The sequence below is a fragment of the Muntiacus reevesi genome, chromosome 8 (genome assembly GCF_963930625.1).
Source record: "Muntiacus reevesi chromosome 8, mMunRee1.1, whole genome shotgun sequence".
NCBI classification, from domain to species: Eukaryota; Metazoa; Chordata; class Mammalia; order Artiodactyla; family Cervidae; genus Muntiacus; species Muntiacus reevesi.
Window position 1 is genome coordinate 91799985 of NC_089256.1, and position 27991 is coordinate 91827975.

Consider the following 27991-nt stretch of genomic DNA (forward strand, 5'->3'; position numbering starts at 1 on the left):
AGGGTTTTGAGATTAACGGGCATGAAGTAATATAGTATTTTAATCTTCAGAGCTCCACAGAGTGAAATGGGAATAAGATGAGGGAACACAGAACTACTCGGCATAAAACAAGGCATCAAAAAAAAAAAAAAATTAAGAGACAAAACCAAAACAGAACATTGATTATGTTATCTTTTTATATATTTTTTTAAGAATCCTGGAAGAAGGAAATATGTCCTCTACCCATTACACTACATCATCATTTATTATTTATTTTATATTGAAACTGGTGTCCAGTGTTGAATAAAGCCAAGTTATCTGTGTTGTTAACCTTCATAATAAAATACTATCTTTTAACTACACAAAATATGATCAATAGTTTGTCGGGATAAAAAATTTTTGCAAATAATAATAATATACATTATTTCCAATTCTAACAGGGAAAAATGTTTACAAGCTAATCATCACATTTAAGCATATCCACAGAATGACCAGCAAAAATCTCAAGGAAAATACAAAATGGCAATGCAGGGTGGACTTTACATCCCTCAGGGCAGTGGCTCCGAGTCACAAACACGCCCAGGTTTCCACGAGCTCCTCACTCTGGGACACCTGAGGCCAGTTTTCAAAATCTGAAGGACACACAGGCACAGGCTGAGGTGCATAAATAAAGGAAGTCTCCACTCTGAGAACTTCTCTGCTACAAAGGAGTAACGATAGACAGTGTGTAACAGATTTGTATCATTCACTGACATCCAATGCAGAAAAGCAGTGATAAGAGAAGACAGGCTGAAATAGAAAAGGACCCAGAAGTCAGACCTCACGGTTTTTGCTGCATGAGCCCCTGACGAGATTCTCGCTTTTCCTCTTTGGGTTTTACCTGATCTCTGTAAGCTCTAGCTCTATCCTCTCTCTCTCGGTCTCTCTACGATTCTCTCCTCTCACTAATACCACCCTCCTAGTCCTCCAATCATCACAATTCCTGCTCTCGGGGCACGAGTCTACATACAACATGGTGTCCAAAGCTCAAACAGTGACTGATAAGGGCCAGGAGCCAAGACATCTGCAGGGAGGACAGAAGTTCCTCCAAGTGTCGTTGGATCAGAGGCTCCAAAACAGCGCGGTCAGGATGCTCCCCCCAAAACAGCGCGGCCAGGATGCTCCCCCCAAAACAGCGCGGCCAGGATGCTCCCCCCAAAACAGCGTGGCCAGGATGCTCCCCCCAAAACAGAACGGCCAGGATGCTCCCCCCAAAACAGCGCGGCCAGGATGCTCCCCCCAGGCCACATTTCTGACTCACCCAGACGCTTCTGACAGTAAGAGTTCTGAGCCAAAAACATGGATTGTGACCGGCTTGCTGAAGGAGGGTCTTAGAATATAAGCATATATCATAATGCATATAAAGCTCCCCAGGTGGTACTGATGGCCAGTCAGGTATATGAACAAAGACCTGAAAGAGTCACAATTGCTTCCGAGTTCCCAGGTGACTGGAAGGGCAAGAAGGGCAACCCAGAAACACAGGGAAAAACTGGTGGCAGCTTCAGGCTTTCCTTAAAAGCCTCTCAAACATTTACTGAGAAACCACAAGAGACTTCCCTGGTGGCCCAGTGGCTAAGACTGTGAGTTCTCAACGCAGGCCCCGAGTTCAATCCTTGGTCATGCTGCAAATAAGAGTTCACATGCCGCAACTAAGACCCAGGGCAGGCAAACAAATCAGTATTTTAAAATAAATAAATAAAAATAAAAAAACATAAGACGAGCCCTTGCCCCACTGGCAATAAGCTCCTACAGCCAAAAGTTCTACCAGCGCAGACACTCTGTGTTGAGATACGCAATCTCGAGAAGACAAGATAATCAGATAACTCACCAAGTTTTTCCTGGATACCTAGTTGTCATCTTCCCTAATTCCAAGACAAGCACAGCTTCTAACCACTAACTTTACCATTCTTCTTGGCATCTAGAATCATCATCACCTGCACCACTTAAATGCCTGCCATCTCCCTCTGTCAAAGTGTTAGCTGCTCAGTCATATCCAAAAATTCTTTGCAACCCCATGGACTGTAGCCTGCCAGGCTCCTCTGTCCATGGGATTCTCCAAGCAAGAATACCGGAGTGAGTACCCTTCTCCAGGACACCTTTCCGACCCAGAGACAGAACCCAGCTCCTGCATTGCAAGCAATTCTTTACCGTCTCAGCCATCTCTACCTTGGATTAAAATGTGACATGGGCATGCAACCAGATTTCGTGATGAGAAAATATACTCTTCCTGTGTGCCCAACAAGGACTGTCTGATGCTTGATGAATTAATGAATCAGTGTTCACTGTTCACGGGGATGTAAGAAAGAGCTGCTGAACCGGAGAAGGAATCCTAAACTCTTGAGTTTAAACTTCGGCTGCAAAGTCCTGTCCAGCTGCCTCCTCACTTGAACAACTTGGTTAAACCCTCCCAAGCTCTCTTCTCTCGTCTGTAAACGTAGAGACAGCTGGTCCTCAGATGGCCCCCAAGTAAACTGGGCGCAAAAGGGTCTGGTACAAAGAGAGCCTCCTCCGTCAAACGTCTGGGATGCCGTGTGCCCGAGCCTCGGTCCAGCCCTTGCTGGTGAGCCCTGCTCTGAATCCCCCGGCTTCCTGCCTAGACAGCTCAGCACACAGCAGAGGTCACAAACCAGCCTTCCGCGAGCCAGCACAGTCAGGGTCTGTTTCAGCCCACACGACATCGGGCCTACAGAAGCATCTGACTTAGACGGCGACATGCAGACACACAGTGCAGTTGAGAGGAGCTGGGCTCCAGGAGAGGCTCTCTGGGGTGTCTCTGAGCCTTGGTTTCGCATCTATTAAGAGGTGGAACCAACCCAACTCAAGGAGCTCTTGGGAGAACCCCATGAGTTAAAACACATAAACACAACAGGTGCTTAAAATGACGCACACGATCACCATTCGAGGTTCCGACAACACAGACCTATCCCCAGAGGCGGCAACGAGGGACGCTGAGAAGGTCTGACTGAGAAGCAGCTGCCCACCTGGGCGGGCCGTGCGCGCTACACTTCACAATTCCTGGCTCCCCGAGGCTCTCACACTTGTCTGGACTGCCTGCCACCAGGGGGCCACCCGTACGTAGGGCTATCCCTTTGGCCCTGGGGTTTGCAGCTCCTGGTATTAAAAGGAAAACGAGCAGATCAAGTAAACTTTAACGTAATGATCATTTCCATCACAGTCACGCTCCACACACCTGCGGGGCACCCCGTGGAGAAGGCAAGAGCACAAGGGGATGATGAGTGGGTGTTTCTGAGACTGTCAGCGTAAACAGGGCCTCCTGCAATAAACCAAGGAAGCCTCGAGAGCCAGACTGTCCATTTAATCAGCACAGTGTTTACATCTGAGGGGCTCTGCCATGAGCCTGGGTAATCACCCTTACATCCATCTGCACTTGTGTTTGCCCACCAGCTCTGCCTACAGCTGAAGGTAGCAAGCCTCTGCAAACACACGGGGACTCTCAGCCCCAGTGGTCAAAGCAGCAGGAAGGACTCTACATAGGCCCTGGGGAAGGATGGGGAATGGGTGCCCCCAGGCAGAGTCAAGTGAGAAGCTTTCCTAAACCAGCTCTGGGTCCCCAGGGGCCTCTGCTGAGCTTATTAAGGGTCAATAGTGACTACTGCCGCCTGCAACACAGGAGACCCAGGTTCGATTCTGGGGTCAGGAAGATCCCATAGAGAAGGGAATGGCGACCCACTCCAGTATTCTTGCCTGGAGAATCCCCATGCACAGAGGAGCCTGGCGGGCTACAGTCCATGGGGTTGCAAAGAGCTGGACATAACTGAGCGACTAACAGTTACTACTGAGTCCGTCTGTAAGACGCAAAATAAGTAAACGCACTCAGGAGGAAAGGGACTTGGGTCTGAGTGAGTCACCACGCCATCCCCAGGGCGTGGAATACTGCCTACTACACAGCAGGTACAGATAAAGTATCTAAAACAGCATGCGGCATATCGTACTGCTGACTACTGTAACTGTAAACGCTTCTTACGTTTTCTAGATCCAATTAAATTTGACACATTAAACTATGAGTCCACAGTGTGGGCACCTGAGTGAACACACCTGCAATGCAGCCGCCTAATGAACAGTCTCCCATCTGCTCAATATTCTCTAAGGACCTAAATGGGAAAAGCATTCGAGAAAGCACAGATACACGTGCAGGTGTAACTAAATCACTCGCTGCATACCTGAGAGTAACACGGCATCGTTCATTAACGACACCCCAACATAAACTAAAAATTAAAAGAGGGCCTTCCAGGGCACAGTTTCTTCTCTGTTTCTGAGTCACACACTTTGATGACGGATTTACAGCCGAATTCTGAGTACTTCCCCCTATTAACTGCATACTGCTTTTCAGGGGGAAAGACACTGGAGGCCTCCCTGGGACGTGACAAGTGATAGTATAAGGCCTGCAAGGAACCAAAAATCAGAGATGGCCCTGCCTCTCGCTTTCAAAACAGTAATATTAGCATCACACGTTGAGCAAAAGATTAACACGTGATGAGATTACCGAGGTCCTACTGGTGACCTATTTGTCAGTAACGCTCAAATGTGGAAAAATTAATGTGGGAAAAAAAATCTGTCACTAGCAGCACCTCTTATGTGACAGATGGGGTCGGGGATGCCAGAATGCTTCTTTGCTCAAATGCCAGGTTCACATTTCCGGGGAGCCCCAACCACCACCTGCTGGGGAAGGGGAACAGCTGTCCACACTGCGTGGCTGCTGCTGAAGGAAAGGCGGGCAGAACCTGCCAGCCCCAGATGTGCCACTCTGATCTGCCAGTTACTGTGAGCTGAAAGCAAGTCAGGCCCCAGAGACTCGGGAACCTCTGACCTTCCCTAGCTGCCTACAAGAGTTTAGACGGAGGATCCCTTCCCTTAAGGGCGCTGCCAGCGCAGACACGCGCCGGGCGACAGGAACTAGCTGCGCAGACACAGAGGGACCAAGCAGTTTGTTTGATAAAACGCCTGCTCCCCGTGACCCACTGTCTCTGCGGCACAGCAAACATGAGTTCGGCAAACGCTTGCTCTTTTTCATCTTCCTGAGAATTTCCTTCCTCCTCCCTTCCCAACCACTGCCGCTAACATCTTCCGTCTCTAGCTGAGACGGTGTGTGAGGGGCTGGCCTCTGCCACTTCGGTGAGTTACTCCGTTTTCCTGGCCTCGCCCACATACACCTGCTGCTACATTTCTGTTTTTCTCCTGTTAATCAGGCTCATGCCTAGAAGGGCAGAGAGGAGGTCTGCGCCCCCCACACCAGTTTCCTCCTAGGAGGCTGCGGCAGAGGGGCCTGGCCCTCTCTGCTCAGAGGTCAGCACCTCGAGCAGCCCTCCACCTCTTACAAGTTGAACTGGGCAACAGCAAGGTCTGGAAACAAAAAGCACGTAGGCTGTTGCCTGGCTGTTCACTTCCCAGATGACGCGGCAATGCTGGGGCGGGGTCGGGGGAAAGGTAGTAGAAAATTTCAAGAAGGAAAAAGAGAAAAAAAAAGGCACCACACCTTTTTTTGGATCGCTGAAAGAAAGGAAGTAACGCGGAGGCTGGCCCAACACCACGGAGATCCGAACACCTCTCTCTGCCTGCTTGTTTCCATTTCCCAGCCATGAGTGGGTTCTGACCAACCAGCTCGGCAGCGTGACAGTCAGTCAACCTCCTATCTCGTGGTTTCTATCAAGTTCCCGATTCTCATCTGTTCCTGAAGACGAGCAAGGACTCTAACAGTCTCAACTCGGAGCGTCCGCTGAGACATCCTGAAATGGTTGCTGCTTGACTCACAGATGAAAGACGACAAACAGGTAAGGAAACAGCCTTTCCATGAAACAACCTCAGCGAAAAAGGAGATTTCTGGGCTTGGCAGGGACCCTGCTGAGTAACACAGACTCTCCATCCTCAGGAAGTTACTTGGCGTTTGAGAACTATAACCAACTGATACAGTAACATATTTGCTCACGCTGGTCAGAGGATCCAAATCTGAAATTTTACCACTGATGATTATTTAGGATTTCTGATTGTGCTGTCAAATTACATCTGTGATGAGAAGCTATCAGAGAAAATGCTTCAAAGGTATTCATCCAGGACAAACATTTCAAAAGTCTGTAGATGTATTATCAAATTGCCTCTAAAAACTGCAAACTCAATTATGACAATAATACTTATAAGTCAGTGTGAATATGTTTTTGCTTACAATTGCATATATGCATAGGTATACAGTCAGTATCTATTTGTACATATATTTATATAGACAAAAGCTTTTATCTTTGTTATTGGGATAAGTAACCCTATTAATACCTAGTAAGGTATATATTTACCTTTAAAGTGAATTATAAACATCTCACCTATGCATACCAAAACTTTAAGTTCACCTGTTACTTATAATGATCTAGGACTAACCAGCTAAATTATTTTTAAAATCTTAAACATTATAAATTTAAATTACACACAGGGGAATCATTATACATCCACACTGCCAGCAGAGTCAACCAATCTCATGCCAGAAATGTTCTTTTTTTCAAACAAGAGAAAAATGAGCCAAAGGTCACACTGATAAAACAGAAAGAAAGAAAGAAAGAAAAAACCTATAGCTTGTACATTCATCTTCTTAAAATATATAGACTTGAAAACAGCTTTGGCAGCAGAAAAATCTAGGTAAGTTAAAAATAAATAAAACAATGTATTCACTCTAAAATATCAAAATAACATTTTATGATTTGTAAACATAAGTAAGTTTCATACTTAAATAAAATCTATAACTATACACATAAGAGGATGCACACATACACACAATTACACACTGGTAACTTACATATAAACTACACTGCCATTTTATAACATTCATGCCGTTATGGCTGAGTAAGGAAGAAATGAAGGGTCACCAAGATACTCAGAGTGTCAAGACCCAGGAAGGGAGAGTGGGCAGGGCAGGGGAAAGAACTCCTGTTTGCTGAGATGCAAAAAGGGCCCATTTCACACTTGAGGAAGCAGCCGACAGGATGTAACCACCCAACAAAGGTCACCCAGCTGGTTTCCCAGTGAGCCTGAGCCCCTGGGCACAAGGAAGGGCCTGGCATTCCATCTGGGGCAGGGGTCTGGCCCCTACAGGTTTTCAGTCCGCCCGGCCTTCCCACGGCCACACTCCTGGCCCTGCCGCGCTGCCCGCCAGTCACCAGCCCTCCTCGCTGAAGCGTGTCCTTCGATCCTCTTCAACCACTTTCATCCGCAGTCACGCACTTGTAGGATGGCATTTCTAATTCCCCGGGGAGAACAATGTTCAATCTAATGCTACACACATATACTGGAGAGAAAAATTATTCTAAAGAATAAGTTATAATCATCCCTGACATATTTAAATAGGATACAACACGGTGAAGGAGAGAGGAGTAGAAAAAGTCTCTTAAAATCTGGTGAACAGGGGTGGGTGGGGGTGAGCGCGGAGTGGAGACGCACATTAAACCAGCCAGGAGGATACCAGGGAGCAAAATACCAAGAAATCAACTCTAAGAGGCCAGTCACCACACTCCTGAGTCTCATTCCCCTATCTGTACGACAGTGATGGCATCAGCACAGAATTAAAATCAGACATTACCTATAAAGTCGTCAACATAGTGATGTAGAAAATGTTCAGAAAATGTTAGTTAACATCATCATTGCTTTCACTGTTCTTATAAAGAGATTTGATCAAAGCAGATTGTGCATAATTATATATCAGACCATTGGAAAGCATAATTTAGACATTTTCATATCAGATAGATATGACATAGAACCATTTACAGAAACTTCCCTGGCAGTCTAGTGGTTAAAACTCCTAGCTTCCACTCCAGGGGGCATGGGTTCAATCCCTAGTCAGGGAAGTAAGTTCCTGCATGCGGCCGGGCATCCCCCCCTTCAAAAACTTACTTACAACAGTGCCTGTCAAACCTTGTCACACATCAGAACTACCCAGAGGGCTTGTGGAAACAGATGTTCCTGGGCCCCACACCCCAAGGTTTCCATTTCATAAGTTGGGAGTGCGGTTTAAGAACCTGCATCTGAACAAAGTCCCGGGTGACAGTAACGCTGCCGACCTGGGGTCCACACTTTAAGAGCCACTGATTTGCGGTGACTCACACTCACATCTGCCTTACTAATAAACCTATCAACATGCTTCTCATTCCACCCAGGTCAGTAAGAGAGAGGGGGAAATGCTGAACAAATGCTTAAAAAGCAAAGTGAAAGTCACTCAGTCGTGTCCGACTCTCTGCACCCCCGTGGACTATGCAGTCCATGGAATTCTCCAGGCCAGAATACTGGAGTGGGTAGCTTATCACTTCTCCAGCGGATCTTCCCAACCCAGGAATCAAACTGGGGTCTCCTGCATTGCAGGCAGATTCTTTACCAACTGAGATATCAGGGAAGCCCTAAAAAAAAAAGGCACCGTTATTATCCTCCCATTATTCTTGATTAAAACAGGAAGAGAGACAGAGTCAAAATATTTCCCATTAGATCTAAGATGCTTCTGAAAATCAACTGCCGAACTGAAAAATACTGAGGGAAAAAGAAAAAAGGAAAAATACTGAGGGTTTTGTGCGTATGCTGCTTCCCCGCCCCCCCCAATGCTCAAAGAGCTAGCTTTGTCTCTGCAGTAAGGTAGGAGCTCTGGATGATGCAATTACAGGAAGTTCATTTAGTCCATCATGACGAAAGCAATACTTTCGAGTACTGACGGTCAGCACTGCTGGCTCATGTTGAAGCTGTGTTTCTGGGTCAGGCTGCGCCACTGTGAGCAGATGCGCCAAGAACAGGAACCCTGACTGCGTTTTCTCGGAAGGCTCCGGCAGAGCTGCTGTTGCTCCGTTCTTGCTTTTATGGATGCAACAGCAAAGAGTGCAGGAATGCTGTCGCTCATAAGGATGTTCAGCCTATAAAATGTCTCTGGGATAAATTTAGGTGTTGAGGCTTCCCTATGCTGAAACCCCTGTGGTAAGAAACCAACGTCACATTTATTTCATTTGGATTTAACATTTCTTTTTGAGAGTTGGGTTGGTACCAGGAGAGCCGTCTCTGGAAAATCGAGAATAGACAAGTCCACAGGGACACAGGTCAAAGCAAATCCAACACAGGTTTTTTTTGTCATCTTCTTCATGGAGAAGGTTGAGAAGGATTTAACACTGAAAGTTTCTTTCAACTAAAAATTACATCATCAGCATAAGAGTGCCAAGCTGGTCTAGGGAGAACGGTAGTTCTGAAACTGCAGCCCCCAGATGAGCTGTAATGCCACCACCAATGGACTTATCAGACAGGCACAATTTTGATCCCAAAGCTACTGAATACAAAACTTCGGGAGTAGAGTCCAGCAACCTGTGTTTTAATAGTCTTCCGGGTGATGTCGCTGCAAGTTCCATTTCTGGTTCCACTGGGTAATGTCACTGAGTCCGGGGACAGCCCCAGTTTTCACTTTCTGACATAACTGTAAATAGTTTCCCCTTTCCACCTCAGAAGCGTCCTGGTTTGGACAATAAATTATGTGGTCATCCTTGCACTTCGGATTGGATGCCATAAAGGGGTTTCATTGGTTGGACGCTGTTTACCACTAGGGATTTCAAATTCGCTTCACAACTGCTGCTCTATCCTGGTACTAAACCAACAGCCACCCTGAACACTGAAAGATGCTTCATGCAAGTCTAGGGAGTACAGCTATTTCGGAAGACGTATCCTATCGTCTCCAAAAAAGTATCCACCAACAAACTATATAAAATCTGGCTTAAATTCCCAGCATGTGGTATCAAGTGTCTTTTATCAGGTCTTCAAAATCCTTTTTACTAAATCTTCTGGTTCCTCTATAGGGAGTTTCCTTTTCCCCACTAGTACCAGAGGAAAGTGAAAAGCTAGTAGGTAAACTGCTAGTCTTATTTTTGTGGTAGTAACTTGGCAATATTAATTCACAGAAAAACCAAGTTCACCACAAAGCTTCTCATTCCACCTGCTCTTTTAAAGGTAAAGTGAAATATTGGTCATAGGCTTTTGGATCTTATCCATTTTTCATTCCTTTGAAATCTTTGTCTTCACTCAAGCCTAAATTAAATTGTTGGCTTTTTATTCTTCACTGAAGTATTCCATCTGCTCTTTCTTAAAAGCATCAAAGGCCTTGGATATCCTGTCCTGACCCTTTATCTTTGAGATAAAAGTCAGAAACGGGTCAGTGGCTTCTACTCATTTATGCAACGTCTGCTGTGAAAGCTGAGCTCTCAAAGGCAAACAGGAAGATCAGCTATTTGGCATCTCACACTTGGCCCATAGGAGATCGTACCCTTTGGTGTGATCACTAGGTAAAAGAATCTGATTCTCAATATTCTAGGATCACACACATATTTTTATCACATGGCTGACCCACAGCAAGCTGGCCAGAAGTGTGTTAATCCTTCTTTTATCAAGGGAGGATCTTCCCAGCTAGTCCAGCCCTAAGGTCAAAGGTCGTTAAGTGAGCTCCCAGGAAGCTTCGTCTAAGGAGTATTTCCATCCTGCTACAGAGGATACATTCCTCTCATCCTACAGCTATTTTAGTCATTTACTCATTCAACAAATACTGATTCCTTACTGTGTGGCAGCCAAGATTCTATATACTAGAGATACTCTGTCTGTAAGAGGCCTTCACCTCATGGAGCTTACGTTCTAATAGAAACAAACACAGACCTTTTCAATGTCAATCCTTCTCCTCTGGGAAATGATACTTACTCAGTATGACAACAATCTTTGGGCAGGTTTTAACTCATTAGGTTACATTTTGGAGGGGAAATGGCAATCAACTTCAGTATTCTTGCCTGAAAAACCCCATGGACAGAGGAGCCCGGCAGGCCACAGTCCAAAGGGTCCCAAAGAGTTCAGTCCCAACTGAACAACTCATGAACCACGCAAGCAGAGTACATTCTCTTAACAGAGGTTTGGGGGGGACCCTGGTCTCTTCAGAAGCCAGCCAGCATCTACTGACCTGATTCCCATCCCACACCTAACCCGAGTAGGCGCTGACAGCCCTGCACGCACTGTGACAACACAGAATATTGAGAGCAGCACTAAACATTCTCAACTATCCTAGAAGCTGCCCTCTCTTGTTTCCTACTCTCTCTTTCCTGGCCCCGAAACTGCCAATTATGTTTCTGCACAAAGGATCTCACTACTTCTTTCCCTACTATAAATATTTCTGCAAATCTTTATAGAAGTGAAAAAAGGAAGGGAAAGGATATGTCCTAAGAGGAAAAGAAAACCTAAAATGTAAGATTTGCTGCATCTGTTATCACCAAGCCTTATAAAGAGTTTGAACACAAGCAGTCCTTGTCGCCAGGGTCCCTGAAGCAGGTGGCTGGTTAACCAAAAACTAGACTAAGCAGCAATCGTGTTTGCTGTTGTTGTTCAGTCGCTAAGTCCTGTCTGCTTTTTGTGTCCCTGTGGGCTGAAGCCCACCAGGCTCTGTCCACGGGACTTCCCATGGAGAATATCGGAGTGGGTTGCCATTCCCTTCTCCAGGGCATCTTCCTGACCCAGGGATCAAATCCCTGACTCCTGCTTGGCAGGAATGTTCTTTACCACTAGACCACTTGGAAAATCTCTTAATCACTTTTGGAAAAGGATAAATATTTCCTTTAAATACATTATTTTAACTTAAAGTACATAATATATCTTTATTGCCTTATTTTTTGGTGGTGTGGCAAGATTTTTTTCTTGAATATGCTTCTGTTGATGAGAGTTCTGTAATTAATTTTCCTTCATAAATAACTGTAGTATATTGCCAGTCATGAGCAGTTTCTTAGTTTAGTTCAAGTAGTATGAGAATTTTTAAATACTTGAGAGGCCACAAGAGTTAAAAAAAAAAAAAAAACAAACCCAGACCTAGACTCTTAAGCCCTCAACAGAATGGAATCTGTCTTAACCTAATAAGGAAAAGACACAGTAAAGTTTCTCCACAAACATTTTATGGATGAATGGCAAGAAGGAGAACCTTAATCTAAGGAACTAACTAAATATGTCACGGAAACAACATTCTGCCTCAGTAGTTTCTATCTAAATCCATTCCTACCCCACCCCACCCAAGGAAAAGTGCATGCCTTACTCCCACTGAGAGAGACCGCCAGTCCTCATGTCCACAGAGCCCAGCAGTAGAGCGTAACCATAAAGAGCAAAGGCCGTGTACTCTGGAATCAGGCCAGTTCAAGTCTTGACTCCGTACGGCTTACTCTGATACGACCCTGATAGAGTTGCTTAATGACTATACGAATCATTTCCCTCACTTCTTATGGAAGTCAAATGAATTAATATGTACAAAGTGCCCAAAGAGTGACTGGCATGACATAAGAGTACAAGCGATATCGACTCCTGCCGTCACGGACATAAACTTATTTGTCAGTAACACAAACACAGTGGTTTGATGACTTCCAGAACAGTGGAAGCCAAGGAAATATATTCACATTCCAGCTTGTTACTTAACCTGTGCCTCCTAAGTTTACTCCTCTGTATAAACAGAATAAAAATACTTAAGAAAAACTATTGTAATGGTTATCATAATTCCTGATACATAGTTGGCAGACAAAAAATTATAGCCATTAACACTCTTACACGTGTACATATAATGTAGCATATGTACACATAACACTGCATATAATACAGTGTTAGTGGCACTCTTAATGTAGTAAATCTATTGTACATTCCAGTAGATGTCCTCTCCTGAACATCTATCAAACCTGAATTCAAAACCCATAACTAACAGTTGATTGTGGACTCTGCCTTTCACTTAGGGCAGTAAAAGAAAAACCACCTTCCCCCAGAAAATACATTATGAGAAAATACACACTCAACGTGCAGAATATAACCTGGGAAAAGTTAGGGGCTATGCTGTGGAGTTAAAACAGGAGCTCAGAAATAGTAAAGAATACGGTGTGCTGGAGTGATGAAGAGACGGAAGGAACAGAATTAGGCCGAGTCTTGAAAGAGGGTTTCCTTGGTGGCTCAGATGTTAAGAATCCACCTGCAATGCGGGAGACCTAGGTTCGATATCTGGGTTGGGAAGATCCCCTGGAGAAGGAAATGGCTATCCACTCCAGTATTCTGGCCTGGAGAATTCCATGGACAGAGGCGCCTGGCAGGCTACAGTCCATGGGGTTGCAAAGAGATGGACGCGACTGAAGCGACTTCCACTTTCTTGAAAGAGGAAAGTGATACACCAATAGAGAGCTGGGACATGAAAAGCTGAGTAGGTGAACAGCTTCAATTCATACGCTGATTGACCTCAAGACACGTCTTTTTTTATTTTTATCCTGACCCTTTGCCCTGAGGCCCTAACCTTGTTTGGAATATTTTCCCATCAATCCTAATCTCTAACATATATTAATTTCTGTCTTCAAACAACACAAACCACCGATGGCCCAGAGCACCTTTCCCATCTGGTCTGCTTTCTCCTCTGCAGCCACATGATGCATCCGCTGTGTATCTCTGCTATCCTAACACTGTGTCATTTACATGTAGTTTACAGTTGCATCCTATCTGCTCAGTATCCTTACTGCTCAGGGGCAAGTTTCACAGCTTTGATTTCTTCCCCCCTGAATTCAGGCTCCGGTATAAACGACCTACAATAAAATGGAAAACATTTTAAATGTAAATTCAACGAGTCTGACACCAGGTAAACGCCTTTCCAGTCACAGGTGTCCACGTTCCTGATTTCTGTCCCTAGAACTTAATTTTATCTGCAGTAGAACTGCATTTAAATAGAGTCACATAGTTCATACTCCCTTCTGACTTCTTTGGCTCAACATATTGTTTTGAGATGTATTCATATTGTTGACACGTATCATTTCTTTTGATAACTAAGTGATGGTCCCTAAGTATATCATGATTTGTTTACTCATTTTAATCTGATGAACATTTGGGTCAGTCTCAGTTTCTTATTATTATGAATAAGCTCCTATGCACATTCCAGTAAGTCTTTTTTGTGGATATATGCTTTCATTTTTCTTAGGTGAACACCGAGGAGTTAAATTACTAGCTCATAAGCAGTTATATGTTTAACTTGATAAGAAGTTACCAAACTGTTTTCTCAAGTAGATTTTCTAGTTTACACTCCAAAAATGTATGAACTATTTACTGTTCCATTTTCTTGTCAATAGGTAGTGTTCTCAGCTTTTCTGTACTTATTTTATTTTTCTGCCATTCTTGAGGATAAAGTAGGATCTCATTTTAATTTGTGTTTCCCTGTTGACCAATGATGCTGAGCATCTTTTTATGTGTTCCTGGGTCGAATATCTTTATGATTTTTTCATTTCAGTTTTGGGGGTATTTTTTTTTTACAGTTCTTTGTCTTTTTTCTTAGAGAGTTATAAGAGTTCTTTAAATAGTCTGAGTCCTTTAACAGAGATATAAATTGTGAATATTCCCTCTCAATCTATGGCTTGACTTTCATTTTATTATAGTGCTATCTAAGGAAAAATGAAAGATTTAAAGTTTTATAAAGTCTCATTTATTAATTTTTTATTTTATGGTTTAGTGCTTTTTATATCCTAAGAAATCCTCCTCTATCCAACATCGGGAACATATTCTGTTTTCCTCTGGAAGCTGCATGGCTCCAGTTTTATACTGAGGCATACGAGCCATCCTGAATTGCTTCTTCAACTTCTCCCCTTCTTCTGCTGATAGATCTTTGCAGAGAACAAGTGCTCTATAAACATTGCTGATTCACTTGTGTGTGCCCCACAGCTCAAGAGAAATGTATTTTGAAAGCCTGGTGGAGGGGCATTTGCTCAGGCTCAGGGACATTGTGGATGGAAAACCTACAGACAGGAATAAAGTCATGACTGTAGCCCAAAGGGGCAAACTGCAAACATCTGTTGAGAACTGTTGTTCTGGCCCTGTCTTAGGGTAAGCTTCTGACAAGGACAGGAATCATCCACAGTCTGTATTTCTACACAAGTTAACCGTTTAACCCAGCACAGGAAAAAAAAAAAAAAAGAAGAGCACTGTGCTCACGACATTTTTTCTTTTTGGTACACACATTACAACAATTACTGTGTCATAAGTGTAGACTGAATTATCTTTAATGAGTTAGGCTCCATAAAAACACTCAATGATTCACAGCAGTTCTATTGAAATCTGACTCTACAGTGAGTAATAAATGTTAAAAAAAAAAAAAAAAATTACTCTCAGGGGACATATTTTCTATAGTCTAAAACATTCTCATTGTTTTGTATGATATAGATGACTTTTAAAAATGTTTTACTAATACTTTACCTGGAAAACCTGTCAAATCAAAAAACAAAGACAAATGTTCCTGCTATTCACATAAAGTCTACTTGAGATTTTACTAAGAAAATGAAGAATTGAGAATAGTAAAAATATTCTTTCCCATTTAATTGGAGCTTGGGGAAATTAATAAATTAACTAGGATCACAGAGCATTTCATACGTACTTAGTAATGCAGTTGATCTAGGTTGCCACTTTCCTCCTCCAGGGGATCGTCCTAACCCAGGAATTGAACCCATATCTCTCGTGTCTCCTTCACTGGCAGGCAGATTCTTAACCGTGAGCACCACCTGGGAATCTTAATAGCTTCCTTAATAGTTTTGAACCAAAATACACTCTTTCTTTAGCAACACTCATTTCTTATTACTCTGCTTTAGCTTAAGTTTCCACACTACAACTGATGAAATGCCATAGGAAAACTACATCTAAACAAAAACTTAGACACTCATTTGTAGTTTGCAAGTTTTCTATTTTCAATGATGGTTCAGCTTCACAAGCTAACAGCTCTTGGAAATAATCAACAGTAGTTTACTTATAATTTAGGTTGAAAAGAAGAGAAAGTGCCATATAAACCTGGTATTCTTTCTTTTTAAAGAGAAAAGAAGGGTTTGTGTCTAGATATTTGAATTTGGTTAAGTTACATATTTAAATTCCTTTTCTCATCAAGCAGTTCAATTACCATTATTTCCTTAATAGCACTCCGTTATTTTTTATGCCTTCCTAAGTGTACGATCCTTTCTACAGCTGAAGGTCAAAAGGAATAAAGATAGCACACAAGCTCCCAGTAAGACATATTGTCTTAAGTCATATTAATATTCCCTGAAATACTTAACGGTTCCAATAAGTAAAAATAAACTTTTCATGGAAAGAATGTAAGAAACTCTAATATGCAAGAAATACAGTCTAGAACGGGCTTCCCTCATAGCTAGATGCGCTGGAGAAGGGACAGGCTACCCACGCCACTATTCTTGGGCTTCCCTTGTGGCTCAGCTGTTAAAGAACCTGCCTGCAGTGCAGGAAACCTGGGTTTGATCCCTGGGTTGGGAAGATCCCCTGGAAAAGGGGAAGGCTACGCACTCCAGTATTGTGGCCTGGAGAATTCCACGGACTGTATAGTCCATGGGGTTGCAAAGAATCGGACACGACTGAGTGACTTTCACTTTCACTGTTCATAGTCTAGAATGAGCTGCCCACATCATTTAATTAGCACAGTTCTCCTGTACTTCGCAGCACTGATCCAACTCACCATCAGGCATGAAGTAAGTCCTAGCTTTCCCCAAGTGAAAGTGAAAGCCACTCAGGCGGGTCCGACTCTTTGCGGGTCCACACAGTCCATGGAATTCTCCAAGTCATAATACTGGAGTGGGTAGCCGTTCCCTTCTCCAGCGGATCTTCCGGAACCAGGAATCGAACTAGGGTCTCCTGCATTGCAGGCAGATTCTTTACCAGCCAAGCTACCAGGGAAGCCCAGCTTCCCCCAAAATCCCTATTAAACCACGCTGAAAGGATCCCACGAGAGGCTAGGCTGACTCAGTGAGGAGGGAGCTTATAGAAATGGCAGACCCTCAGGGAGCTCCCTGGCGGTCCAGGGGTTAGGACTCTGTGCTTTCCCTGTCTGGGTCTGATCTCTGGTCTGCAAACTAAGATCCCACCAGCTGCAGGGTGTGGTCAGCTGGCCGTGAGGAGGCCACTTTCTGACTGAGAGGTCACTTCTTCCTCACACATGTCACATCTACAGCAACTTTTGTTCTGGCCCGCACCTTTCACCTTTCCGGACACCCAACTGTTTACATACTTCGTTTTCCCCTGTGCCGAGCCACCAAGTCTTAAAGCTTTTTCCTATGGCTGGAGTTCCTTTCCACTGATTTGTTCATGTCACTTACTTATTCACGTCTTCATTTACTTCGAAGAGCTAGAATACAAAAGACTATTCAAGAAAAATCACATGCAGCACCCCCATCTCTTAGAGCTAAGATAAATGTGGCAGTCAGAAGTGCACACACACCACCGCACTATTATACAAGTGCTTTTGTGCAAAGACAGCTGTGTCCAGAGTCGAGGCAACCTGTGTTTCATGCTAATTCATTCACTCAACAACTAACTGCTTTCCATCTTGGTGGGTACTGTGAATGTGAGCCCAGGAACTTCTTCTGTTTGGAATTTCCAGATACATTCAGTGATAAGCTCAAATACTTTTACAAGTGTATTTACATTTTTACTTGGATGAGTTCATGTTCTCATTGTAATGGAGGATTTTAAAAGACTTGGAAATTGAGGGCACACAGGGAAATCAAAAGATTTAACAGAAATCAGATGAGCCTTCCCCCAACGCACAGAGCCAGGAGCAACCGGTAGCATAAAACTTCCACGGCGATGTTGGCGATGTTGCACCACAAACAGGAGCACTCAGGGGAGAGGAGGAACTGAAAAAAGACAAAGAAAGGTGGCAGCGAAGCCAAGGGCACCTGCATACACCACCCACAGAGCCTCGGCCAGTGGCTCACAAACCCCTTGTGATTAAGTTTAAGGCACAGACATCAATCAAACGTCTCCTTGGGTCAGAACGAGGCAGAATCATCGGGAACAGGCCTCCCTTGCCTTTGCCTGCCACCTTCAATTCTCAGGGATACACGGCCCTCCCTGCTCCAAGTCCTCTCATTGTTCCCTGAAAAGGGAAGTGACATCTCAACATCAGAAGTGTTCTGATACTGTTTTATTCATGAGGCACATCTTACTCAAACAAAGTCTTATAGGGAACACTCATACACTAGACAGATGGAAACGGAAAGGCTCTTAATCAGGTTAAGACAAGAACTCCAGCTCCCCTGAAAGCCCTGGAGCCCAGCCCAGAAGCCAAGAAAAAGCTTGAAACCACTGCTCAGACCCCCCTTTAGAGACAGGAATGACCGTGGATGAGCCAGCCATATACTTCCTACCCCCCGGGAGGGAAGGCAGCCTGGGTATACTGTAAGGCTGTCACCACTAACGCGAGGCGGGGAGGGCAGGAGGGGAAGCACTCTGCAAGTGGGCATTCGAGAAAATGAGAACAAAGACTCAAAACCACTTTCGTGACACAAGATATAAACACAAGAGGAAAACCAAAAAGCCAAGGACAGTTCTCAAAGGTGAGAAATCAAGCCATGGCATTTCTGTTTTTTGAAAATTGCTCAGCAACCATTACAAGCCTATGCTCTGAAAAATACACTGAAGGACAGCTTTTCTGAACTCTCGGAAAGGTCACGTGCTCTGCTCTTTGCTGCTGTCATCGCTATTCAGACTAAAGCCTCGAAACGCAGCATCAGACGTGAAAGTCCACAAGCCCCTCTGCTGCCCTGATCCCCTCATTAGTTCAAGCAGCTTTACTGAGTACTTCCCCGGTGCCCGCTGTGCCGGCCACAGAGCCGTTCATCTGACAGAGTGCTTGACGTCAGGAGCTCAGAGTCCTGGGGAAGGAGCCGACAGGCAGGACGGGCCGGCGCGGGACGGGACCTGACGGGGCGTGCCGCGTGGATGAGGTGACCAGGCGCGGCCGCGGTGAAGACGCCGGGGCCAGAACAGGGGACCTAAGCACAGTGAGGAAGACACGGGGAGGAAGCGCGTCTGCAAAGGTCTCCAGGTGGGGCTGACATGCTGGAGGGGGAGCAGGGGGAGGAGGAGGCGCAGAGGCAGCAAGCAGGCTGATGCAGCTGCAACAGGACTGCGTCTGAGAGCACAGGAAACAGCAGGAGAGCCGGGCAAAGACCAGCGCGGTCAGAGAGGGCCTGGCAGGCCACGAGCAGATCTCAGTCACAGTCTCTCCCCGCGGGGGCCACCAAAGGCACGCCCTGATGGGGTGTGGGCTCCGGCAGCTGGCCACAGAAGAGGCCGTGGGGGCTGGAGGGAGAAGGTGTGAAGCAGGAAGGCAGGAGGGGAGGCTTCCCAGCGCTGATCATGACCACACAAACTAAACTGCAGTATAAGGAGGAACAATTTCAGGCAAAAGGCATTTCATCGAATATAAATGAGGAACCTCTCCAGGCTGGCTTATGTGCACCTTCCACAATTACACACCAGCTCAGGAGTTTAGGTTTGAGTTTCTGAGAGACGGGCCCTAAGAAGTTTTCAATAAAGGCTCTTAGGCAGTTTCCTCTTCCTTATCTGAGAGAACTCATTCCTGCTGCCCTCAATTTTCCAATTTATAGGACTAGATGTCCAATAATTATTTAGTTTTATGCTAAATGAGCACAAATTCTGCCTGATACCCCATTGAACAAGTGTTTATAAAACAATGGAAATCATTACAGCAGTGGTACTAAAGCCAATCTCAAAACAGGTGAGGGTGGGATGTTTCAAAAGAACAGCATGTATATTATCTATGGTGAAACAGATCACCAGCCCAGGTGGGATGCATGAGTCAAGTGCTCAGGCCTGGTGGGCTGGGAGGACCCAGAGGGATGGGTGGAGAGGGAGGTGGGATGGGGGACCGGGATGGGGAATACATGTAACTATATGGCTGATTCGTGTCAATGTATGACAAAACCCACTGAAACGTTGTGAAGTAATTAGCCTCCAACTAATTAAAAAAAAAAAAAAAACACGACCTTCAAAGTTTTCAGGGGAATGTCAGAGGAGCAGGGAGTAAGTGTATGAGGTATTTACAACAATGGAAAAATATGAAATAACCCAAATAACCTTTAATGATTCTCTCATTCAATGGGATGGTGTGCAACGATTCAAAAGAGAAATGAGTTTTAGGAACTGACAGGGGTGAGGTCCAGAACCTGGCGGTCCAGTGGTTAAGACTTCACCTTTTAATGCAGGGAGCGTGGGTTCAATCCCTGGTCGGCGAGCTAAGATCCCAAATGCCTTGTGGCCGAAAAACCAAAACATAAAACAGCAATGTTGCAACAAAATCAATAAAGACTTTAAAAATGGTCCACATCAAAAAAAAAAAAATCTTAAAAACAAAAAAAAATACTGACATGGAAAAGTCATGGAGACATACTGCTAGGTGGGTGGGGAGCAATGGCAAGATAGTAACCTGTGCTTTTCAAGGATTTAACAACTGCTCACATTTACTGCAGAGAAGGAAATGGCAACCCACTCCAGTATTCTTGCCTGGAGAATCCTGTGGACAGAGGAGCCTGGTGGGCTGCTGTCCATAAGTCCATAGTGACTTAGCAGGCAGGCATGCATGCACATTTACTGCAGGCTTTCCACTCTTTCAATATCACACTGACGCTTCGTGAATAATGAGTATTATCTCACTGAATTCTTACAACAATCCTATGGGATACGGAGAGGCAGGGGTGGGGGTGAGCGGGTGTGTGATCAGAGGCTAACTCAAGCTCAGCTCTTTGCGATCCTATGGACTGCAGCACGCCAGGCTCTTCTGTCCTTCACCATCTCTAGGTCATGATATTCGTGTCCACTGAGTTGGTTATGTTATCTAACCATCTCTTCTCTGTGTTGCCCCCTCCTCTTTGTGCCCATCTTCCCAGCATCAGGGTCTTTTCCAATGAGTCAGCTCTTTGTATCAGGAGGCCAAAGTATTGAAGCTTCAACATCAGTCCTTCCAATGAATATTCAGGGTTGATTTCCTTTAGGATTGACTATTTTGATCTCCTTGAAGTTCAAGGGACTCTCAAGAGTCTTCTCCAGCACCACAAGCCGAAAGCATCAATTCTTCAGCTCTCAGTCTTTTTCTGGTCCAACTCTCACATCCACACATGACAAAACCATAGATATGACTATATGGGCCATTGTCAGCAAAGTGATGTCTTTGCTTTTTAATATCTAGGTTTGCATCTCAATTTCCTGGCTCCAGTCTTCATCTGTAGTAATTTTGGAGCCCAAGAAAATAAAATCCGTCACTGCTTCCACTTTCCCCCTTCTATTTGCCATGATGAGTTAAGTATTTTAGCCAGACTCAAAGAGCTGCTAAGTGAGGGATTTTAATCCAGGAATTTGGAATTTCAACCCTGTAGCCTGAGTTTTTAACCTCTACATTACTCATCTCTCAGAGACAAGTCCTTATTCACTAAGTGTATTAGATAAATTTGCTCCTGGATTCTTTCTTTTAAATAACTTTACAGAAAAAAAGTCAGTGTTCTGGGAAATAATTTTAGGGAAAATGATTATTAATTTTAATGACAAAACATCCAAAGTTCATGATTATGTGGAAAGTCAGTATGACCCAAATTGGGGCTACCTTCAAGATCAAGTACAAGGCAACTTTACAAATAAATGTTACTCAAAGGCTCCGTGACCTATAGTAATTCTGTCAGCCCTCAGTGTATCGCTAATCTGTGAACACTACATGTGTACATTTCCTTCTAGGTCCAGCTGTTTGTCAATGTTCAGCACAGGGGATGTCATGATACCCAGTTTAAAATTAAACAGGTGTCCCTCATTTTAAGACAAGTCGAAAGATATCAGTCAGCAGACATTCTCTCAGCAGTTCCACTTGTTGATTACAAAGGAAAGACACATATTTCAAGGTGAGGTGGATGATCAGCCTAATTACTAAAGGGTACAAACCACAGATCTGTGTATACTCCTGAGTCACTGACCCATCTCTGCACAAACCTGATCCACACAGAAACATCCCAGTTCTCAATGCTCAGCCCCAACACACTCCCCTAAAGGGGTCTCCTCTCCTCCCCTGCACCCCACCACCATCCAGCAGTGATTCACAGTAGGTTTATCATCCTAGAAGACCAGAAGAGGGTACACATTTGAGACAGAGAATAAACGTCTCAAATTCTCAACTCAAATCTTTACCAGCTGTGTGACCTCGATCGAGATGCTTAACCACTCTGAGCTTTACTGCCCTTGCTATATTGGGGTAAAATAACAAGACTTACTCACACATCAGCTATCAGGTTTTAATGAGTTACTGTAAATAGGGTGTGTAAACACAACGGTATCTGGAATGTTATAAAATTTCAACAAATGTTAGGTGTTATTACTACTATTTTTATTAAACTCGTGCATAACTAGAAAGCATAAAGTCACCGAGTGACTATTCCTGTACTTTTCATTTTTACCATTTACAGAAAAATAACTGGTTACCCTGTCATCTTTTAACCCTTTTTTATTCATCCATATTTCTAATTTGCCCATGCATTCCTTAGAAATGTTTAAAACTGTACTTGTTTTAGTAAATGCAATTCACTAAAACATTAAAGCAAGTTAATTTTTAAAAGTAAGTTGTTTAAAGTAAAGGAAATTCATTCAAGTCTCCTCCCACACTCCCAGCTGGGTGGGGGCCCACCAGAAGAGTCTACACCACATCCAGTCTGTGGCTGAGTGAGCATGAGTCAGGACCACCCACCAGGTACCATCTTGACATTCACCGCAGGGCCCAGGTTAACGCCTGGAGAAAATCTCAGGGCGTGAACTCTCCACGGAAAGGAAAAAAAAAAAAAAAACAGCAGCTAGTGACAAACCACAAGACAGAACAATCACTGGTGTGTGACTTACTCTAATAATTCTTATAGGATTTATTCTGAAAACTAGAGTGCTTCGTTTATGTCACAGGACTGAAACACGGCTTCCCCAAAGCCCTGCTATTATACAAAATATAGATATGCATTTTTCTAGCTTTCTGACTTTCATCAAATTCTGAGAGGTCTTCACCACCTAAAGCTGCTACACATTGTCGATTTAGTAGTAATTCTCAAACTTGAACACACTTTAAGAAATTTGGAGTCACCATTAAATGATTAATAGTAATCAGCTACACCCATCAATACAGTGAGGACTTACTGTAAGATGAATGCTAGCTGACCCCAAACTAGAAAACGTCCTGAGCGCCCCACTTCAGATTACAGATTTGAAATATTTATCACATAACCAAAAAAAGGTGGGGAGGCTGGGGAATTTGGCTCCAAATAACTTAGAATTAAAATGTTGGAATTACAGAAGGGAGGGAATAGGATGGATTACAGAGAGACATCATGAAGGAATCACAACAGAGAATAAACAGAGCACAAAGAGAAGGCCCCGGGGATAAACTGTAAGCCGGGACTCTCTAAACTTGTGTGTGGAAAAGCTGCAAGCTCTTCTACATAGTTCATGAAAGAGTCCTCCTGAATACTGGCACAGAGTACTTACACACAGCAGATGGTCAATAAATGGGCTCGTCAATGCCAACCCGACGGCAGAGCAGCACTCACTACAAAGGCAGACAAGGCAGCACCTGTCTGTCTTGAGGCTCGCTTTAAGGTTTTAGGTAAGGCCTGGGCTTTCAAAAGATTTGGGGACTTCGAAATTTCTCTTCTGACTCTCAACAGTGTACTTACCACGGGGCAAACATCCGTCCCATTTGCCCATGACAGAACCAGCTCACTCCTGCAGCCCCACGCTAATTATAATTAACACCCTTCTCTGCTCCCAAAAGTGCCCCAGCTGGCATACTAAATTCTGAGGTCACCCTATTCAAACCTGTTTTGGTTAAACCTTTGGTAAGTGACATCTCTTCTGAAGTATTTCCTGGAGCAAGGAAGCTCAGATCAAAAGGTCTCTCCTCAATCTTAAAGCTGAGATGAAAAGTACACTACAGTTCAAAAGGAGATATTCATAGCATGTCACAGACAGCAACCTTCTCAAAGCGAGCTACGCAGCCACTGTCCCACAGCACCGTGATCAGATGCAAACAGAGCTCAAGGCTTCAGGTGAACCCTTTTTTTTTTGCCATTCCATTCTAGAGCATCACCAAATGCTTTTTACAAGGCTGGGGGGGGGGGGGGGAGTTGTAAGTTTGATTAATGATAATAAATAATCATGTATTTAATATATACATAAGTACATGTACTTATCAGAATTAGAGAAATTAAGTTATCTTAAGCCAAAAAAAACCCCTTAACTCACTTTAAGAAGAACATACACGTGCACACACCAAATGAAAATGCAAAAGAGGAAGGCACTGTCACTCAAAGAAAAGGCAAATACCTTGGCGCCTATGTTACTATTGACCCCGTGGGGCTCCACGGCCCACGCGTGTCCCTGCAGGGCGGATAACTGTCCGGGCCCCGGGGTCCTCTCTGAGTTCTAGGCCCATCTCGGAAAGGCCTGAAGTGCATGTGGATACTGCAGCTACCACAAAAGGGGGACATGTTCAAACACAGCAGGAATGCAAAGTTACTAGACAGTCCTGGTTTAAGACAAGCTGTTTCCGTTTTAAATACTCCAGCCCCCAAAGACATCTGACCCAGAAAGCAGCTCACATTATCCCAGGAAGGGCCAGGGAGCTGGTGGTACCGCCTGGTCCAGTGCACAAGCTCAGACCTGCTGCCCGCACACCAACGCAACCAGGTCTGGGAAGGGAGGAAACCCAAGCCTGAGTTAATTGGTTATCTCACTGGAGTTTTGTGTGTCCTGATATTGTAACTTCCCAAAGACACCAGATTCAATCAGCAACAATCCCTTTGTTACCTCTTATCTCCATCGCAGCTTCTAAATGTCAATTCAGTGGTCTTGAATTACTAAAATATCTCTGAAGCCCACCGCTGCAACTTGTGTGACAGACTTATTCTAGAACAAAAGTGTTTCACAGAATTCACTAGAATGGCACGGTTTTCAAACTGCATTTCTTAGCCACAGGAGATCACAGACGTAGCTTGGTGGGCAACCGGTAGGGACTGAGTAGGCAAGACAAGTCCTCGCCGCATCCCCATCTGCACTCAAAGGTGTATTCTCACCTGTTTAAATGGAACCACTAGAGTTCCATTTAAGGTTTCAGTAAGGAAAAAATGGATTCTACTGCTCTGCCCCTCAAAACAAAACCAGACATACACACCATACACACAAACCCCATTTGAGAACACGTTGCCAGAACCGGAGTCTGAATCAACATCTTAAAACATACTACAACTGCCTGAAAAAGTCTGAAAAATTTAAGGAGGACTGAAAAATTTGAGGAGGAAAGGATTTTAGATAATCTTTCATGCAATTCAGTCATTAAAACTGAGGAATTAAATGAGCCCGTGAGCCTGTAAGTAAAAAGCATATCCTTACAATATCATCTCCATCCCCACTTCCTGCCCATGTTTGTTCACACCTTTCCCCAAAGTTCCCCAAACCTCACCACTGACACGAAGCGTTGAGATCCTGTTTGCACAACCTCTAAGAGATGGTGCATCTATAGCATACAGGTGGACGCTCCAAGAATCAAAATGCTAAACCTTTTTTTAAGATATGCCTACTGAAGGGCATGGGAGGAGGAACAGAATACAATTATCATTATCATTTTCTTGACTTGGAGAAATCAACAGAAATAACACTAACATTTATTAGTTCTACTTGGCGCCACAAACTGCGTGCGTTCCATGTGCACTATTTCCCCTAACGCACACAGCAACTCAGTCAGGGAGGCAACATTACCAGCACCATCTCCCAGGTGACAAAGGCCAGGCCCAGAGAAGAGCACCCACCTCCAGAGCACCCTCACACCTGCCCCAGCCTGCAGCCGGCAGAGGCACAGCGCCGGCCCAAGCACATCAGCTTTGACGATCAATTTGAAGTGAACCGAGGTACAAAGGAAAAACTCCCCACATTCCTCGGGATGTGTCACAAATCTGCTGATCCAACAGAGCCTCTGAAAGTAGCTTAGACAGTGCCAGTTCTCCTGCTGCCAGGGGTACCTTGGAACTTAACCGAGGGCCAGTCCCAGACTACACTTCATTCGTCACCTGGGTTTCCTTCCTTCTCCAAGAAGACATTAGGAAATCTTCTCTACCTGGTGTCTATGTGGCACTCATGCTGGAACACACAAATTTTCTTATGTCAGCAGCAAGTCAACAAGGAGAGTAGTGAAGTTATATTAGAAGTAGTAAGTGTGAGGGTCTGGAGTGTTTGATTATGCCTCTGAGCTAGCTATTAGGTAGCTTCCAGATCTTCCTAATCTACCACAAATAAGTAGTGTATGGACTCGATTTGGTGCCTTGAATGAATCTGAATCACAAAGGTTGGCCTAGAGATCTCTCAGCACCATAATGACCCACACATTGGAAGAATATGTTTATTAAGTCTGCACCTTCACTATTCTATTTTATAAAAAATAGAGCTCCATGCAAGAAAAATTGAACTTAAAGCCAAAACATACTGATTCTTATGTTGTCTTCAAACAAAATGTCTAAAATGAGTTCTAAAAAAAACAGTGGGAAAGGAAGCAGTAAATATGAATTACCATTCAAATGTCATCATATGTGGAGGAAACCTGTAATATAAAAATTTGTGAGAACCTCATCTACACCAAATGGTGCAGAGACACTTAGAAGATAGTCTGAACATAGGCCAGGGGGAAATTATAATAAAATACAGATCCATAAGTACTATATTTAAAGTGACATTTCAAAATCATGTTTTCTCCAAGCAATCATTACCTCTGACAGATAAGAAACTCCCTACAATGCATTTCAAGTTTTTTTTAATTCTCCAGTGCGGAATAAGACTTATGACAGGCAACATTCATTCTGCTCTTCTGTGTGCTTGGCAGGCATATAATGCTGCTGATCAGTCACTCAGTCGTGTCCAACTCTTTGTGATCCCATGGACTGCAGCACAGCAGGCTTCCCTTTCCTTCACTATGTCCCAGAGCTTGCTCAAACTCATGTCCATCGAGTCGGTGATGCCATCCAACCATCTTAACCTCTGTCGCCCCCTTCTCCTCCTGCCTCCAATCTATCCCAGCATCAGTGTCTTTTCCAATGGGTCGGTTCTTCACATCAGGTGTCCAAAGTATGGGAGCTTCGTTTCAGGAGAAGTCGTTCCAATGAGTAGTCAGGGTTGATTTCCTTTTGGATTGACAGGTTTGATCTCCTTGCTGTCCAAGGGACTCTCAAGAGTCTTCTCCAGCACCACAGTTTGAAAGGATCAGTTTTTCGGTACTCAGCTTTCTTTATGGTCACAGAATATGCTGAGTTAAATATTACCACTGCTTTTGCAGGGATCATCCCAAGCAAGAGACTGCTGAGGCACAGAGAGGTTGAGTAATGTGCCCAAGGACCCACAGCCAGGATAGCCTGAGTCAGTCTTATGAGGGCAAATACTCTGGAGCTCTCCTGCTCCATTACTCAGACATAATGCCTCTTACATCCTCTCGACCACACGTTAAGAAATGTCACAAATGCCTAAAAGATAAATACGCAGAGGTAAGATCCTATAAATATTTAGACTAACTAAAACACGCCAACTGGCGTTCAGTAAAACAAGGATTAAGCTGAAGTTGTAAAGTTACAGCTACAGAGAAAGATTGTACATCAGATGCCTGGCAGGCAAGACCACTTAGAAACCATCCCAAATGACTGCGAGGAAACTCGACAGACTGAAAATGTCGGCACGCTCTCATAATCGCTTCCTTTTTAAAACCATACCACCTCTTTTATGTCAGAAGCAGCTGCATCATGGTGCTTTTTTTTTGTCTTTTGAAACAAAAGGCTTCCAACAGGGTGATAATAAGCATCTGAACTACACACAAACAGCACATACTTCATACGTAGAGTATGATAAGTGATATTTGGTTTGGTAAATGGCAAGAGATTATTGAGCAAACTCAAACATTGTTTTTCCCCACAATGGCTTATTAAAAAAAAATAAAATAAAATAAGCCTCTGTCATTTCCCACAAAACACCAGAATAAATTAACAACCAGTCAGCTGAACTAAAAAAATATTTACAAAATATCCTGTCTTGGCTTTTGCTCTCCTTGCCTAAGGAAAAAAAAATGTTTCCTGCCTTTACTATG

The 27991-nt window shown here is 44.0% G+C and overlaps 2 protein-coding genes across 12 annotated transcripts in view; one reads left to right on the forward strand and one right to left on the reverse strand.

The window, feature by feature from the left end:
* MED12L (mediator complex subunit 12L) overlaps positions 1 to 27991 on the reverse strand; it is a 343991-nt gene that overhangs the window by 149390 nt on the left and 166610 nt on the right. The window lies entirely within an intron of this gene.
* P2RY14 (purinergic receptor P2Y14) overlaps positions 5500 to 27991 on the forward strand; it is a 64877-nt gene continuing 42385 nt past the window's right edge. For all 10 annotated transcript variants that reach the window (XM_065943503.1, XM_065943507.1, XM_065943502.1 and 7 more), the window contains exon 1: positions 5500 to 5807. The gene's annotated coding sequence lies outside the window, so the exon portion shown is untranslated. The remainder of the gene's footprint in view (positions 5808 to 27991) is intronic.